We start from the raw sequence: 16363 nt of genomic DNA on the forward strand, positions 1-16363 counted from the left end.
CAACCATGGCTTTATCCACCACAAGAGCAAATCCGTCATTCTTCCTGGTGTATAGTTGTAAATTATTTTTGTATTTCTTCAGGCATCTGATAATAATTAAATATAATAAATAAATAAATAGACTAAGTGGCTAAATAAATCAATGAATTTTCTTCATATAGCTATAACTTGATACTTATATTTACTTTTAATTTATTTTAACTTCATAAAATTTATGCAAAATACTTCGAAAATTATTTCTCTTTAATACGTATAATTCCATTGTATTTAAAATCAATTTAGACGATTGCTAACATGCTTTTAAGAAGTTCGTCAAAGATCTGTAGGAACTCCGCTGCTAGCCTAATCAAATTAAAATTAGATCTAGATTTTTTTTTAAATAAAACAAAGCAAATAAAGCACGAATTATTACATTGTTTCAGTAATAGATTACTTTTAGAAGTACTGCTGTCTTTGTCAAGTAGGTTGATACTATTAAAATCAATTATATTTTACGCCAAATCGTTAAAAATGCAGTGCGTTCATATTTTTTGTTAGAATATTACATACATTCACATTTCTTTCCCTTGCTTATCTATGACGTCATGTCAGTATTATTTTTGTCATGAGTGTTTCGTGGTTGGGTTTGGTTACACTTGCTTTGCGTAGGGGGTCATGGCGGCTTTATAGAAAGAGCTTCAAAATGGCGACGGGAAGCGACCATATGGCACTAGAGGGTGGAAACAGAAGTCGGATCGATATTCATAGTGAAGGTAAGATGTTCGTTTTTTCGATATAAATACATATCAAATGTATATGCAGAACACTGTAGTGTATAAATTGCAAGTTGTTAGTTAATGTAATGGAGCGTGTCGATATGTTCACTGCTAAACTCTGACGTCATAAAAAGCATGGTCGGCATGGGAACTATGTACGATGCATTCAGAAAACATTTACTGTTGTGCACACATTTATTGGAATTATGAAAACAGAAAAAAAATACGGAATAACATACAATGTATGAATATTTTTCACTCAGATTTATTATTTAGGCTCCAGTGATACGGAATACAGAGCATAAATATTCTGACAATGTTGTCAAATTATTAATCCTGAAACAACAAGGGAGGTTAGGATACTGGCAAAACGAATTTTATCTTACGTTTATTTGTTGTTATTGTTTAGTCAACTGTTCGAAGACGAGTCTGAGCCTCACAAGTGATACCACCAAGGCACCACAATGAGGCAACTGAGTCAGGAGATAAATGGGTTAGGATGGTCAGTTTCTTTCCCCCTCCATTGCATACATCACTGACTATCTACATATTCATATTCCGCTAATCAGACTTCAGTTGTATACAAATTGTTCTTCCTCTGACACATATCGTGAAGTGAGATGCACTGCCTGATAACAGATGCACGTGTCTGAATAAAAAATGTGTACCACGTAATATATTTGTTTGCATTTGAGAATAAATAATAGGCCTATTTGACACCTTTATTAGAAACTTAACTCATTAGAGGATTGCCACGAGAACAAAGTATACTTTATCAATTTGCCTGATTGTAAAAAAGAAAATTAATATTGCATTATATAAACCTTATCTAAAACTGATACCAAGAGCGGGACAAAGATTTATACAAATACATAAATATAGACATTTACAGCTGTAAGTTACAACAATGATTTCTTAGAAGACTATGGATCCTTTAAGAGCTAATAACACAATAAATTTCAATGTATGGATTTTTAGATTATGTGTTTGCTAAAATAATTTTAAAAAGTGAGGAATAGTTCCTCTGGGTTCTATCTTAAAGCCTATTACTTTGATTTCTCTAAGTTCATATTTTTCTAAATAATAAGGAATGGTGGGGTCGTAGGCCTAAATACTTTTCTTTTCTTTGTCAACATCATCAGGTTGACACATATAGGTTATCTGTATCTTATGCATACACTATAATAGACAAGTATAACAAAACAAGCTCTTGCTGTTGTGAAAATTAATTTATTCGAATTTATAAACCATTGCACATATTACTTTTTACTCATTTATAAAATAATCAATAAAACAGTCTGAAAATAAACTTAAACTCATGTTGACCTTGAAATAATTGTAGTGCCGTAACATCTGAAAATAAATATGTCATAGGACTCAAAGATTTAAATAAAGAAAAATATATTGTGATATATTAAATGCAATACTCACAATACAATATGCATTACAGCACAAACAAGTGTAAAGGTGTGCCTACAGACATAATTTGATGTGTAATGGCTCTTCACAATGTAGATTGTTGTTTTTAGTCAACTGTCCGAAGATAGAGCTGAACCTTACAAGTGATACCAAGAAGGCAACACTTATGAGGCAACTAGGCCAGGAGATAATGAGGTAGGAAGGCCAGTTCCTTTCCCCCTCCATTGCATACATCGCCGATTAGCTACATATTACACTAGTCAGACTTCAGATGCATACAAACAATTGTTCTTCCTCTGACACATATCGTCAAGTGGGATGTACTGCCTGATAATAGATGTAAATATCGGACAATGTAGGTAGGTAGGTAGGTAGGTAGGTAGGTATTTTGTCTCATTCTGTAGGATTATTCATAGTCTGAACATTTTCGGAATCGTTGAGAGTTTGTTCCATATAAGATTTACATAAAATTAAAAATACCATTCCATTAACAAAAGATAGTGATTTATTTGTATTACAAATAGGCTTAAAGTTTATAGGGGGAGTTGGGAGTAAAGATCGATATTTTCAAGATCTCGGCACTAGAATGAGATGGTGTGGTCGGTACTATGATCCGTTCGCCTTTTCCCATGGAAGAAACGCAGTACTCAATTTTACAGCAGGTTGAGTGGACCCCGGGGCGACCTGGAAGTTTTGGCAACGGGGAAAATCCCGTCACCACCTGGAATTGAACCCTGGACGTTCCAGTCCATAGCTAGTTGCTCTGTAGCTCTACTAACTGAGCTAATCGGTCGCCTGTACCTGTGCCAGTAGCACCGACGGTTTCTCCTCTTTATCCTCAAAAAGACGAAATTAATTAAATATCACAGAAGTCTTAGAGCAAAACATTGCATTGGTTTAAATGGACGAGTTCACACCTGAAGCGCATCTGAGCCACTGTGGTTATCGGCGATCGTTCCTCGCAGCCAGCAGTCCAGAAGCTTCAGCTGACAAAGCATTACAGCTGTTCAGTCTAAACGGCCAATAAATGTAACGAAACTTGCTAATCCATTAATGCTTTGAACCACTTAGTAGTGCCACACGGAAACGCTTCTAACTGCCTGTATGTGAAATGACACTTAATTGCCGTCAAGCTATACTGCATACATACTTACAATGTTGCGGGTTGCTTGGAGGCTTTAAGTAACCAAACGCAGGATGATGAGTTTTTGTTTTCTGTAGGCTATTGTTACATTTTTATGTAAAATTAAATTACATAAATTTTCTGTATACGGAATCAAAGTAGGCCTACTGTACCCATATAATAAAAAATATCTTTAACATTGGAAAAAAAATTAAACATGTTTATACTATTTCTAAGTTGCTCATTTTTAACTTTTGAAGCCTTTAATCGCTCTTACATATTCATTTCTGTATTTTTCATCACATACAACTGTTTTATAATACAGGTACATTAACACTGTATCCTTTCACATTGCACTGTTGAGACTCCTCGTCATTGTCTAGCAGATACATTGAAATGTGTAATCTTGTCATTGGCCGAGTCTGTGGCTCTAACACTAACGCACTGGTCTTCCACTTACCCGGGTTCGATCCCGGGTAGGTTGTGATGGAATATGTGGTGAACAAAGCAGATATTGCAGAGCGATTTTCTCGGGATACTCCCGTTTGCTTCTGTCATTCCGTCAACACACTCCACTTTATCCTTATTTCATCCATCATCTCCAATAGTTAAAAATGAGCTGGGGTGAGGTCACCGGGGTAGTACACGTTTCCGATGATTACATACAGTAGGAAGGGATTGGGCATCCGGGCCCAAGGGCTTATCAGGTGCCTATTCTTCTCAGAATGGGACCTGGCTCTGTCGGAGCTAAGACAGAATACCTACCTGTCAGCATCGGAGTCACGAATGTCATCCAGATCACTTGTCGGACATAGACAATCATCTCATATTTAGAGTGCACAATGGGCCAAATGCCAAAATAAACCTAAGTGCAAAGACTCAGCCCTCGAAAAGTCAATCTTGTTAATTTTTCCTTCTTTTCTGTGAATAGTCGATCTATTATACATAGAACTCACTGGTAAGGAAGAGATGAGATGATTGAAAATACAAAAGCCGCGTATCCAAGAAGCAAGGCTGCCTCATGATGCTTAGTTAGCCTGTAGTGCACGGCGACCTCGCAAGGGTGTTCGTTGATAAAGATGTCATCACACAACCCGATGTTAACCACCTCAATTGTCGCGCACTAACTGGTGGCTCTCGCTGCTTTGCGTTCTTGCCTCGCTACCAAAAGAACAAAACCGCGAGGCAAACAACAAGCAAAGCTGCTGCGAGAGGTGCCGCGCGTGGCAGCCCCGCATCGTGGATACGCGGCTTGAAGTGTGTATTTGTAGCAAGCAAATATCACAGAGATGGTTTAAGAGGGTGTCTGTCATTAGATTTTAATGGTCAACCACCGTGTATCAACGGGTCTTGAGAAATGCTTCCCACCGATTATTGTTCATGGTCCAAGCATGGGAATTACACAGAAGTTGTACACTTGGCTGGTATCACTTACATCATAATTTTATTTTCCGAATATAGGCTACAGAGTGAGATTGCATTTTGATGCAATAAAAATCGACTTTGAGATTTTAGTGGAAGTAGATATTTTCAACACCAGTGATATGAGAAAATTGTTGTTGTTTTTTTGACATTATTGATGATTGGTCTAAGTTGATTGTCTTATTGGATGTTTGCAAATTTTACCATCTATTTACACTTTTAGGACTGGTCAAGTTTGTACTCTGTAGTCCAGTTTACGTCGGTATCAAAGATTACTTAACGGTTAAAGGAAAACAGATTTGTGTTACTGTTTTATTCTTTTCCTGTTACTGTTTTCCTTTATTGAGTATGTTTCATATCATTAAGATAATTGAACCGAAGTCCACATTAGGCTTTTATCGATAATACTATGGCTACGTGATGAGACGAGTTTAGCGCCAGCACGACGTTTGATCTCCAAGACAGACAACACTGAACATCACATTCAACGATAATGCCCTATAAGGTATTCCAACACACGACCGTGGCATGCATTTTAACAGATGCCTGTTTTCTATTACATAGGCTATTTTAGAGTACATGCAGTTCAAAACAATTGTCTTCCATTCAAGTAATAGACGGCAATTATTTGTCACAGCAAACATTGATTTTATCAACTCATCGTGCGTCATCTATACTAATACTAATAATAAATCTGTAGCCAAAATTTTTCTGGTAATTTTCGATTTTCCAAAAATAATTGGTGTTAACATGTATAATTAACCATCCTGAAACCGAAAATCGCTTTTTTGACATTTTTGTTTGTATGTCTGTCTGTCTGGATGTTTGTTACCTTTTCACGCGATAACGGTTGAACCGATTTATATGAAAATTGGAATATAAATTAAGTTCGTTGTAACTTAGATTTTAGGCTATATGACACTCAAAATACGTTATTTAAAAGGGGGGTTATAAGGGGGCCTGAATTAAATAAATCGAAATATCTCGCTTATTATTGATTTTCATGAAAAATATTACATGACAAAAGTTTATTTAAAAATAATTTCCGATAAGGTTTATTCTATACAAAATTTTGATAGGACAGATATTTAATTAGATAAATGAGTTTTAAAATTACAATAACAACGCCATCTAAGGCGCTGTACTGAAATAAAAACAAATGACTTCGTCTATAAGGGGCCTTGGACAACAACAATCGAAAGCTATTAAACATAGCCTAAGGGAATGTTTCTGTGTTTGTATGAAGTAATATCGGAAGCTAATTAATTGTTTAATTATTATTTCACCATCGGAAAGTGTAGTTTCTCTAGATGGACATAATTCTACAATGTTATTACAGTAACTTCTGAAACATATAGCAAGTAATATAAAGTATACACATTAAAACTAAATATGTCAATCTTCATTAAACTATGATTGTAATAACAATTAAAAACATGTTAAAGGAATTGTCATTGCACCAAATGATTGTTCTCTGGACCAAAATGACCGCATTTTAATTATTTAAATACAATTTAAATTAAGTAACATATTAAACGATTTATCCTTCTATCAATCACGAATGTTTCCTGGATCAAACGTCCTATTTTAATTATATAATTACTTTGTATTTATTTCTAACAGGTGCAGCGGAGCACACGGGTACGGCTAGTATAAGTAATATTATTACGATAGTGGAAAAATCGAATTCTAGGTTTCATGGTAATATACACGTTTTCACCATCCAATCATGCTGTCTGTCTGTCTGTATGATAAGTTATTTAAAAGTCATTTTCTCTTTAATATTGTAGCTACCCTCATTTCAGTTTTTCTATTTTACTTTGTATACAGTGGTTTCTCCTACATTACTTAGGCCTAACTACTTACACAGAGCGAGTAAAATCAAAGCTATCGGCATTGCTGCCGAGCCACGAGATCGCTTTGTGATGTGTGGGACGTCGAATTTTTCCGGTTAACTATTTGGTCTAAGCAAGGGAAAGGACACAATTTTCCTTGTTTACACTAAGCCGACGACACAACTTTGTTGGTACTTTATGTAGTCTATCTTCTGTGAGTTTTCGGAACTGTATTGAGAAAGACTTTTTTTTAGCTTTAGTTATATACACAACAGAATAATATATTTGCCTTGTTGCAACGTATTTAGTGAAAAAGTACGAGTTGTGCTTAAGCAAGTTTAGGCGGCATTTTCCAAAGCCTACTTACTTACTTACTTACTTACTTACAAATGGCTTTTAAGGAACCCGGAGGTTCATTGCCGCCCTCACATAAGCCCACCATCGATCCCTATCCTGTGCAAGATTAATACAGTCTCTACCATCATATCCCACATCCCTCAAATTCATTTTAATATTATCCTCCATCTACGTCTCGGCCTCCCCAAAGGTCTTTTTCCTTCCGGTCTCCCAACTAACACTCTATATGCATTTCTGGATTCGCCCATACGTGTTACATGCCCTGCCCAGAAAACGTCTGAATTTAATGTTCCTAATTATGTCAGGTGAAGAATACAATGCGTGCAGTTCTGTGTTGTGTAACTTTCTCTATTCTCCTGTAACTTCATCCCTCTTAGCCCCAAATATTTTCCTAAGAACCTTATTCTCAAACACCCTTAATTCCTGTCCCTCTCTCAAAGTGAGTGTCTAAGTTTCACAGCCATACAGACCAACCGGTAATATAACTGTTTTATGAATTCTAATTCTAACTTTCAGATTTTTTGACAGCAGACTAGATTACAAAAGCTTCTCAACCGAATAATAATAGGCATTTCCTATATTTATTCTGAGTTTAATTTCCTTCCGAGTGTCATTTATATTTGTTACTATTACTCCAAGATATTTGAATTTTTCCACCTCTTCGAAGGATAAATTTCCAATTTTTATATTTCCATTTCGTAGAATATTCTGGTCACGAAACATAATCATATAGCCTACTTTGTCTTTTCGGGGTTTATTTCCAAACCTGTCGCTTTACTTGTTTCAAGTAAAATTTCCGTGTTTTCCCTAATCGTTTGTGGATTTTCTCTTCCTAACATATTCACGTCATCCGCATAGACAAGAAGCTGATGTATCCCGTTCAATTCCAAACCCTCTCTGTTGTCCTGAATTTTCCAAATGGCATATTCTAGAGCGAAGCTAAAAAGTAAAGGTGACAGTGCATCTCCTTGCTTTAGCCCGCAGTGAATTCGAAAAGCATCAGACAGAAGCTGGCCTATACGGACTCTGCTATAAGTTTCATTGAGAAACATTTTAATTAATCGAACGAGAATACCGAGTCATATGCTTTTTTGAAATCTATGAATAACTGATGTACTGTACCCTTATACTCCCATTTTTTCTCCAATATCTGTCGAATACAAAAAATCTGATCAATAGTCTTTCCAAAGGCTACACAACCCTCAAACCAGCGTATTGTTAAATCATTTAGTAAGTAGCGAAAAACAAGTTTCGTTCTCGATAAGAAGAAACTTTGTCCGAAATATGCGCTTACATAACAAACATTTGAGGATAAAGGCCCTACGTGCAAGAACGGAGTTGAGTCCAAGAAGTAGAGTCCGTATTGTTATTCGGTGTCAAGGAGTGAATTTATTCGGGAATGTTACACGTGGAATAATACATGTATTAAGCCTATATATTTTGAGAAAAATGTGTACAAAATGGAGTACAATAGATTCTAAAGATTTTCTTCATTATATTTCTACAACATAACTTAAGAAATGTAACGACTAGAATCTATGTTTCCAGAGATGATTGTTTAAAGAAATTATAGTAAAAATGCTGTCTATTGTATGGTAAAGTAAGACCATTTCTTTTAATAGAATCTACCTGCTTTTGTATGTTCTTTCTGCAAGCGATGTAGGTCTATAACTTCAGTTCATCAATAAATTAAGGGGATTTCTCTCTCGTTATTACAGCTTACAGTACTCAACCTGAAACAAAGTGAATAATTCTCCTTTCTAAAATAAGAGAAATACCTAAAGTAGTATTCCACAAATTTTAAAACAGGAATACTTAGACCTAACCGTGTAAAATGTAATGCTTTAATTGCTTACTCTTTTATAATCTAGGCTATAGCTTACGAGGCGATCCTTCAAATAACGATCTTCATTTAATGATTGGCCAAATAAGCATAGGCTATTGTTTTGTATTTTTGGGGAAAAGAGATCTAAATACTTTTTCATTATAGAGTTTTGTGTTAATCTACTCTACCCTCCATGCACACATTTATAGGTTCATTAATAATATATGGGGCTTACAGTATTGTATGGAATTTCTATATGGAGATTGTAAGGCGATCTTTTGTTATAGCTAGTGAATACTAGGCCCCGAAATTGATTTGACTTTTACGTAGCAATGCAAGGCCTATACATATTTCCGCACAGTTTTCTTTCATACTGATCGTTTTATATCACATGGACTTAAAATGACAAACCATATGCAATATATTGCACCGTTTAGATGAACATCTGAATTAATGCTTCCTACAGTGCTCTAGTAACACATGACGTAGGTCTATGTGTTAATCTTCATTATTAAAACACCGATTCTCGCGAAGGTCACGGAGATAATGAAAGCATCATACATAGTAAGTCGGAACACTGATGACTTGGCATTTCACACTTTATGTGTAAATTCCTTGAATAGCGGTGTAAAACTCTACACTTGGCAGTTGCTTCGTAAGCTGACAGTTACACGTCTGATGTAATGCTGAAGGAAAAATAAACTTTAAGATGTATCGCTTCGTACTACAAATCTAGCTGATCCAAGTTAAATGGAAAATCTCCTTATATTATCCCATATGGGGGAATTCGCCTCTGATCGAGGTTCTGGCTGATATGTACAGATACGGAAATAAAATTTCGAGCTCCCTTATTGAAATTTCGCTTACAACACACTGCGAATGTGCAGTAAACAAGAGCGTCTGTATATATGCTACTTTTGGACTGTCGTACGAAATTGTTGCCTGCATATAGGTCGACTCCCATCAAGATTCGCTCCAAATTTTATTTCCGTATCTGTAGGGTAAAGTTGCCTATTTCCGTGATACCCCTAATCCCGTGATACTTTTTTAAATTGAATGTCAGTCAAAGCTTTGCCGTTCGACCATAGCGCCAGACATCTTTCTCGAAAGATTGCATTTTTCGCCTACTTTTGAGACATCGATGAACTTCCTAGCTAGATACCCAACCCCGTGACATTCAATGAGAAAAACGTATCACGGAATTAGGCAACTTTACCCTACATCTATTACCAGGCAGTACATCTCACTTGACGATATGTGTAACAGGAATACTAATTGTTTGTATGCATCTGAAGTTTGATTAGAGTAATATGTAGCTAATCGGCGATGTATGCAATGGAGGAGGAAAGAAACTAGCCAACTCATTCCAATATCTTACGGTTTAGTTGCCTCATGAGTGGTGACTTATTCTTATATTTCGATTCCTGCCATCTCTTGGAACTTAAAAATAATACTCCATTTATTTTATCTGTCAATAATAACAAAGTAGCGGTATGCATCAAGCGAAGACTTTCAAACATGCTTATGTTAGAAAAAACGTTGGCACCATTATGCAAATTTTGCGAACCCTAACATGTTTTATTTCGGGAAAAAAATGTTCGGTTTTTTTTCGATACGCCCTAACGGATAGCCTACAATTTGTTTTGTTTATGTTGGGACCCATTCTAACAGTGAACGAAGTATAACTTAGTATGAAATGCGTGAATTGTTTCGAAGGTTACGTAAATCAAGGCTTCTGCAAATAGTTTGTAGACATCGGATAACTGCGTCCAAGGTTAACGCGACCTTATGAAACTACGTGTGTATGAGAAGTGTTCTAAGGTGGAGACGTACACACCCATGCCAGTGACTGAATTGTAGTACCGGTATATGAAGTAGAGTTTGTAAGGCAATCAGTATAATGCAGGGATGCAAAATTGTGCTACAATTGTAGCAAACGTCACAAGCCAGAACGCGTAACTCATCACTTCCCTTCAACCCTCGCGTCATTAAAGGGTAGAGGGACAAGAGATATGTATTCAGTGTGTTTGCCAAACGTCACAGAAACGTCATTGAAGGCTCCGGCTTTGTGGACGGGATAGCAAACTCTTTCCCCATGCTTACACCCCTCTCTTCCCCAGTACTACAACCCTGGTACAATGCAATAATAATCTGTATTTACGTACTCCCTACATCATGTAGAGTTAGACATTGCACTCAGTAACTAAAAATCCATCGATCTGCTCTATCCATGTTTTAAATCTCTCGACGCAGGTGACTTACAGTAATATAATGTCGCTCCGAAGCTAAATTTCTATACCTACAGCATACTGCAAAGCGACGCAGCGTTACCTAATAGCCTGTTTGTTTTCATACTGAACCTGGCTTCAGATCTTGGTAAGTGCAAGTGGAGTTTGTTGTGAGTAGCTGTAAGAATAGAAACAGAACCTAATTTAAAGTATTAATTGCCAATCCCCTTACATTAGTAGTCATCACTAGGGACCGTATTCTGTCCCTGGGCGTACAGAGGTAGGGTTAGTTATTCATAGACTATATTGGCGTGACATGTTGACGCGTGCTACAGGTACTATCAGGGAACACTAACTTACATCTTGTTTGTTCTGCAGTTGACGTTCTATTAATAATTTAAAATTTGACCTTGAAGACTGTTTAAAATGTATTATAATAATTATAATTATAATAATTATTATAAAGATTGATACTACGATGACCTTTCCTACAATTTAAATCATTTGTTTATTTATTTATTTATTTGATTTATTTTTACTGGTATTGGTAGAGTTAAAGCCATAAGCCTTCTCTTCCATTCAACCAATATAAAAATGCATATCAAATATAAATAACGTCAATACAGAAAACAATGGAATAACAATACCATAATAGTAAAAAATAATATCATTAATATTATTATTATTATTATTATTATTATTATTATTATTATTATTATTATTACAGTAAGACCAAAATGTCGGAGGGTAGCTGCGACTATATTGAATAAGCAGTCGTGGACAGCCGATAAGGGGTGGTCCTTCAGCTTGGGAGTTGGGCGAAGGGCTAACAACCCATCACCGTAGAAAAACAGCTTGTTACGAATCCCTACAATAAGCCTCGGAATAGGACTGATTCTCTGGCACGACCACAGCAAAGGAATAAGGTTTTGAGATTTGGCACTTGGAACGTAACTAGTCTTTATAGATCAGGAGGGGTAACATTAGTAGCTAAAGAACTAGCTAGATATAGAATAGACTTCGTGGGAGTACAAGAGGTTAGGTTAGGTGGGAATGGAATATCACAAATAGGAGATTACTTGTTGTATTATGGGGAAGGAAACAATAATCACCAATTAGGAACAGGATTCTTTGTTCATAAAAGAATAAAATCAGCAGTAAAAAAGGTCGAATTTATCAGTGACAGGTTATCATATTTAGTACTTAAGGGTAGATGGTGTGACATCATAGTTATAAATGCTCACACCCCTACAGAAGAGAAAGACGACCATATAAAGGATAGCTTCTATGAGGAATTGGAACATACTTTTGATCAGTTACCTAGATATCACATGAAAATTTTATTGGGGGATTTCAACGCTAAAGTAGGACAGGAGGATATTTTTAGACCAACTATTGGAAAAGAGAGCCTACACGTAACTATTAGTGACAATGGAATTAGATTAGTCAACTTTGCCACTTCGAAAAATTTAATTGTCAAAAGTACAACATTCCCCCATAAGGATATACATAAATATACTTGGACTTCTCCAGATGGATTGACACACAACCAAATAGATCACATCTTGATAGATAAACGGAGACATACTAGTATAGTAGATATTCGAACTTTCAGGGGTGCAGACTGTAATTCTGACCATTATTTGGTAATTGGAGAATTAAGAGAAAGACTATTAGTAGCCAAGCGAGTAGAGCAACAAGTTAATATTACTAAATTCAATATTTTGAAATTAAAGGAAGAGGAAACTAAGCAAAATTATCAGGTCGAAATTTCGAATAGATTTGCCACTTTAGAAAGTTCCGACGAAGTTGAGAAAGAATTAGATGTTAACAGCGTGTGGGAAAATATCAGAGATAGTATCAAAATTGCAGCTGAGCAGAGCATAGGTTATTATGAAACTAAGCGAAAGAAACCGTGGTTTGATGAAGATTGTTGCATTGCAGTAGAAAGATGGAAACAGGCAAAATTGAAATTCTTACAGGATCCAGTTGAGGTGAAGAGAGATAATTATTTCAATGAAAGACGGGAAGCAAGTCGTACACTTAGGAATAAAAAGAGAGGTTACTTGAAGGAAAAACTGAATGAGGTAGAAACAAATAGTAAGAATAAAAACATTCGAGATTTATATAAGGGTATAAAGGAATTTAAGAACGGATATCAGCCAAGGGTAAACGTGATCAAGGATGAGAATGGTGACTTGCTTGCAGACTCTCCATCAGTCCTAAACAGATGGAAAAACTATTTTGCGCAACTACTAAATGTACATAGGCCAGATAGAAATGATCGGGACGAAACTGAAATACAAACTGCTGAGCCATTTATACCCGAACCCACGCTTTCAGAAGTCGAAATTGCGATAGAAATTCTGAAAAAGTACAAGTCTCCAGGTATCGATCAAATTCCAGCAGAGTTAATACAAGAGGGTGGAAGTGCATTATATAGCGAAATTTATAAACTTATACTTGCTATTTGGGAAAGGGAAATTGTACCAGAACAATGGAAGGAGTCCATAATTGTACCTATTTTTAAGAAGGGGGACAAAACCAACTGTGGTAACTTTCGAGGAATATCACTTTTGTTGACGTCGTACAAAATTTTGTCCAATATTCTTTTGAGAAGATTAGCTCCTTACGTAGATTAAATTATTGGGGATCATCAGTGCGGTTTTAGGCGTAATAGATCGACTATTGATCAGATTTTTTGTATTCGACAGATAATGGAGAAAAAATGGGAGTATAAGGGTACAGTACATCAGTTATTCATAGATTTCAAAAAGGCATATGACTCGGTTAAGAGGGAAGTATTATATGATATTCTTATTGAATTTGGTATTCCCAAGAAACTAGTTCGATTAATTAAAATGTGTCTCAGTGAAACATACAGCAGAGTCCGTATAGGTCAGTTTATATCTGATGCTTTTCCAATTCATTGCGGGAAAGCAGGGAGATATGCCATTAGGAAAGTTCAGGATAACAGGCAGGGTTTGGAATTGAACGGGTTACATCAGCTTCTTGTCTATGCGGATGACGTGAATATGTTAGGAGAAGATCTACAAACGATTAGGGAAAACACGGGAATTTTACTGGAAGCAAGTAAAGCGATCGGTTTGGAAGTAAATCCCGAAAAGACAAAGTATATGATTATGTCTCGTGACCAGAATATTGTACGAAATGAAAATATAAAAATTGGAGATTTATCCTTCGAAGGGGTAGAAAAATTCAAATATCTTGGAGCAACAGTAACAAATATAAATGACACTCAGGAGGAAATTAAACGCAGAATAAATATGGGAAATGCCTGTTATTACTCGGTTGAGAAGCTTTTATCATCTAGTCTGCTGTCAAAAAATCTGAAAGTTAGAATTAGAATTTATAAAACAGTTATATTACCGGTTGTTCTGTATGGTTGTGAAACTTGGACTCTCACTCTGAGAGAGGAACGTAGGTTCAGGGTGTTTGAGAATAAGGTGCTTAGGAAAATATTTGGGGCTAAGCGGGATGAACTTACAGGACAATGGAGAAAGTTACACAACGCAGAACTGCACGCATTGTATTCTTCATCTGACATAATTAGGAACATTAAATCCAGACGTTTGAGATGGGCAGGGCATGTAACACGTATGGGCGAATCCAGAAATGCATATAGAGTGTTAGTTGGGAGACCGGAGGGAAAAAGACCTTTGGGGAGGCCGAGACGTAGATGGGAGGATAATATTAAAATGGATTTGAGGGAGGTGGGATATGATGATAGAGACTGGATTAATCTTGCACAGGATAGGGACCGATGGCGGGCTTATGTGAGGGCGGCAATGAACCTTCGGGTTCCTTAAAAGCCATTTGTAAGTAAGACCAAAATGTAGATGTACCGCATTTAGTTACATATAATTTTAAAGAGTTAAACAAGTGCAATTTAATGTTAAATAAGACAATTTGGATGGAAGGAATGATAAACATGATGAAAGAAAATTGATGTATTAAAAATAAATATTCTACAAAAATAATATTTGAAAAAAGATCATATTCTAAAGACGAAAAGCAGTCTTTCTGACAATCGGCTTTTGAAAGTAGTCAATATCTAACACCCCTTTATACTATATACACTAAAATATGCTATTTTCACTATTACACTATCATAAAGACTGAAGGCCATAGGCCGAGAGTGAACCTTTTCCTTGGGGGGGGGGGGGGGCAAAGCAAAACCATAGAATCCCCATATAACGGGCTTATAGGGGACATCATTTACCTCCTCACCCCGTTATAGCTTGACCGTGGTACAGTACAGTATATAGGAATATGATCATTTCATAAAGGTATTTTCGGTGGGGGGGCATGTTTCTTACAGTATTACACCCATATCCGCGATGTTTCGGACCGAATTGTACAGGGTTTAAACTGTAGGTTAACTACAAATTATAATAGGGCATAACTTAAAACAATCTCCCTCTTTTTCTCTCTCGTACAGAAACACTTGCATACATCAATAAAACTACGTAACAGTGCTAACATAAACTATTTAATATGAAGTTTTATATGAAGTTTATTTTATTTAATCTCGTCTTTAAGTTTACATATTATACCGGGATCACTTTTCTTTTTTCTGCATTGTTGTGCAGTATGTTATTCATATTTCTCCAAGCGGCGGCCTGAACACCTGCAGACTTCTAACACATGAGTATAGGCTGTTACAAAAGAAACATTACAGTTCTTCCATTCTTCAAATGAGGTATATATTCTTATACGTTCTGAAATTTAAAATAAATATTATAGTCCAGACACAGGATCTGAAGGCATTAATTAATAAATTTAAGCACAAAAATTTAATCATAAACAAAAGCAAAATAGATCTTTTGAATTCAATATTTTCTAACGTTAATAGAAAAAAAAATAAAGTCGAGACAAGTTTGGGGAGCCAGTACCCCCCCCCCATGCTACCCCATAACTCCGCCTATGATGAAGGCTTACACTATCAAACTTTATTTACACTATTGTACACAATTTACAAAATAAGTAGGCTATAGTATTATTAAATGAAATACCTTGCATTACAATACGCAACACTGTGCATATTAAGCTTAATATTTTAAATAATGTTTGACCAATGTAGATCTACATTCTTTATTATTATAGTTTAAATAGTAAAAATATCGTATTCTAGTGTACATAGTTTAAATAATTTAAATTGTGAATATTAGTGTAATTGTTAAAGTAGCCCATATCTTATTCTGCCCCACTTTACGAAAAAAGAATAGCGTGTGCCATCAGACAAGTACTTCGGTTGCTAGACGCACGCAAATCGCTCACTTAAAACCTCCAGTAATACTTAATCTCGTAGCCTGCTGGGAAAAAGTACGGACCATAGTCATCACTAAATTTAAACTATTAATGTAAACAGTCATTCG

General features: G+C 35.9%; 1 protein-coding gene across 1 annotated transcript in view; it reads left to right on the top strand.

Moving 5' to 3' along the window:
* The first annotated feature begins 654 nt into the window (after window positions 1-654).
* kar (monocarboxylate transporter 10-like protein kar) overlaps window positions 655-16363 on the top strand; it is a 262103-nt gene continuing 246394 nt past the window's right edge. The window contains exon 1 of the mRNA XM_069823752.1: window positions 655-752. The gene's annotated coding sequence lies outside the window, so the exon portion shown is untranslated. The remainder of the gene's footprint in view (window positions 753-16363) is intronic.

Source organism: Periplaneta americana, chromosome 4 (assembly GCF_040183065.1).
Source record: "Periplaneta americana isolate PAMFEO1 chromosome 4, P.americana_PAMFEO1_priV1, whole genome shotgun sequence".
Taxonomy (NCBI): Eukaryota; Metazoa; Arthropoda; class Insecta; order Blattodea; family Blattidae; genus Periplaneta; species Periplaneta americana.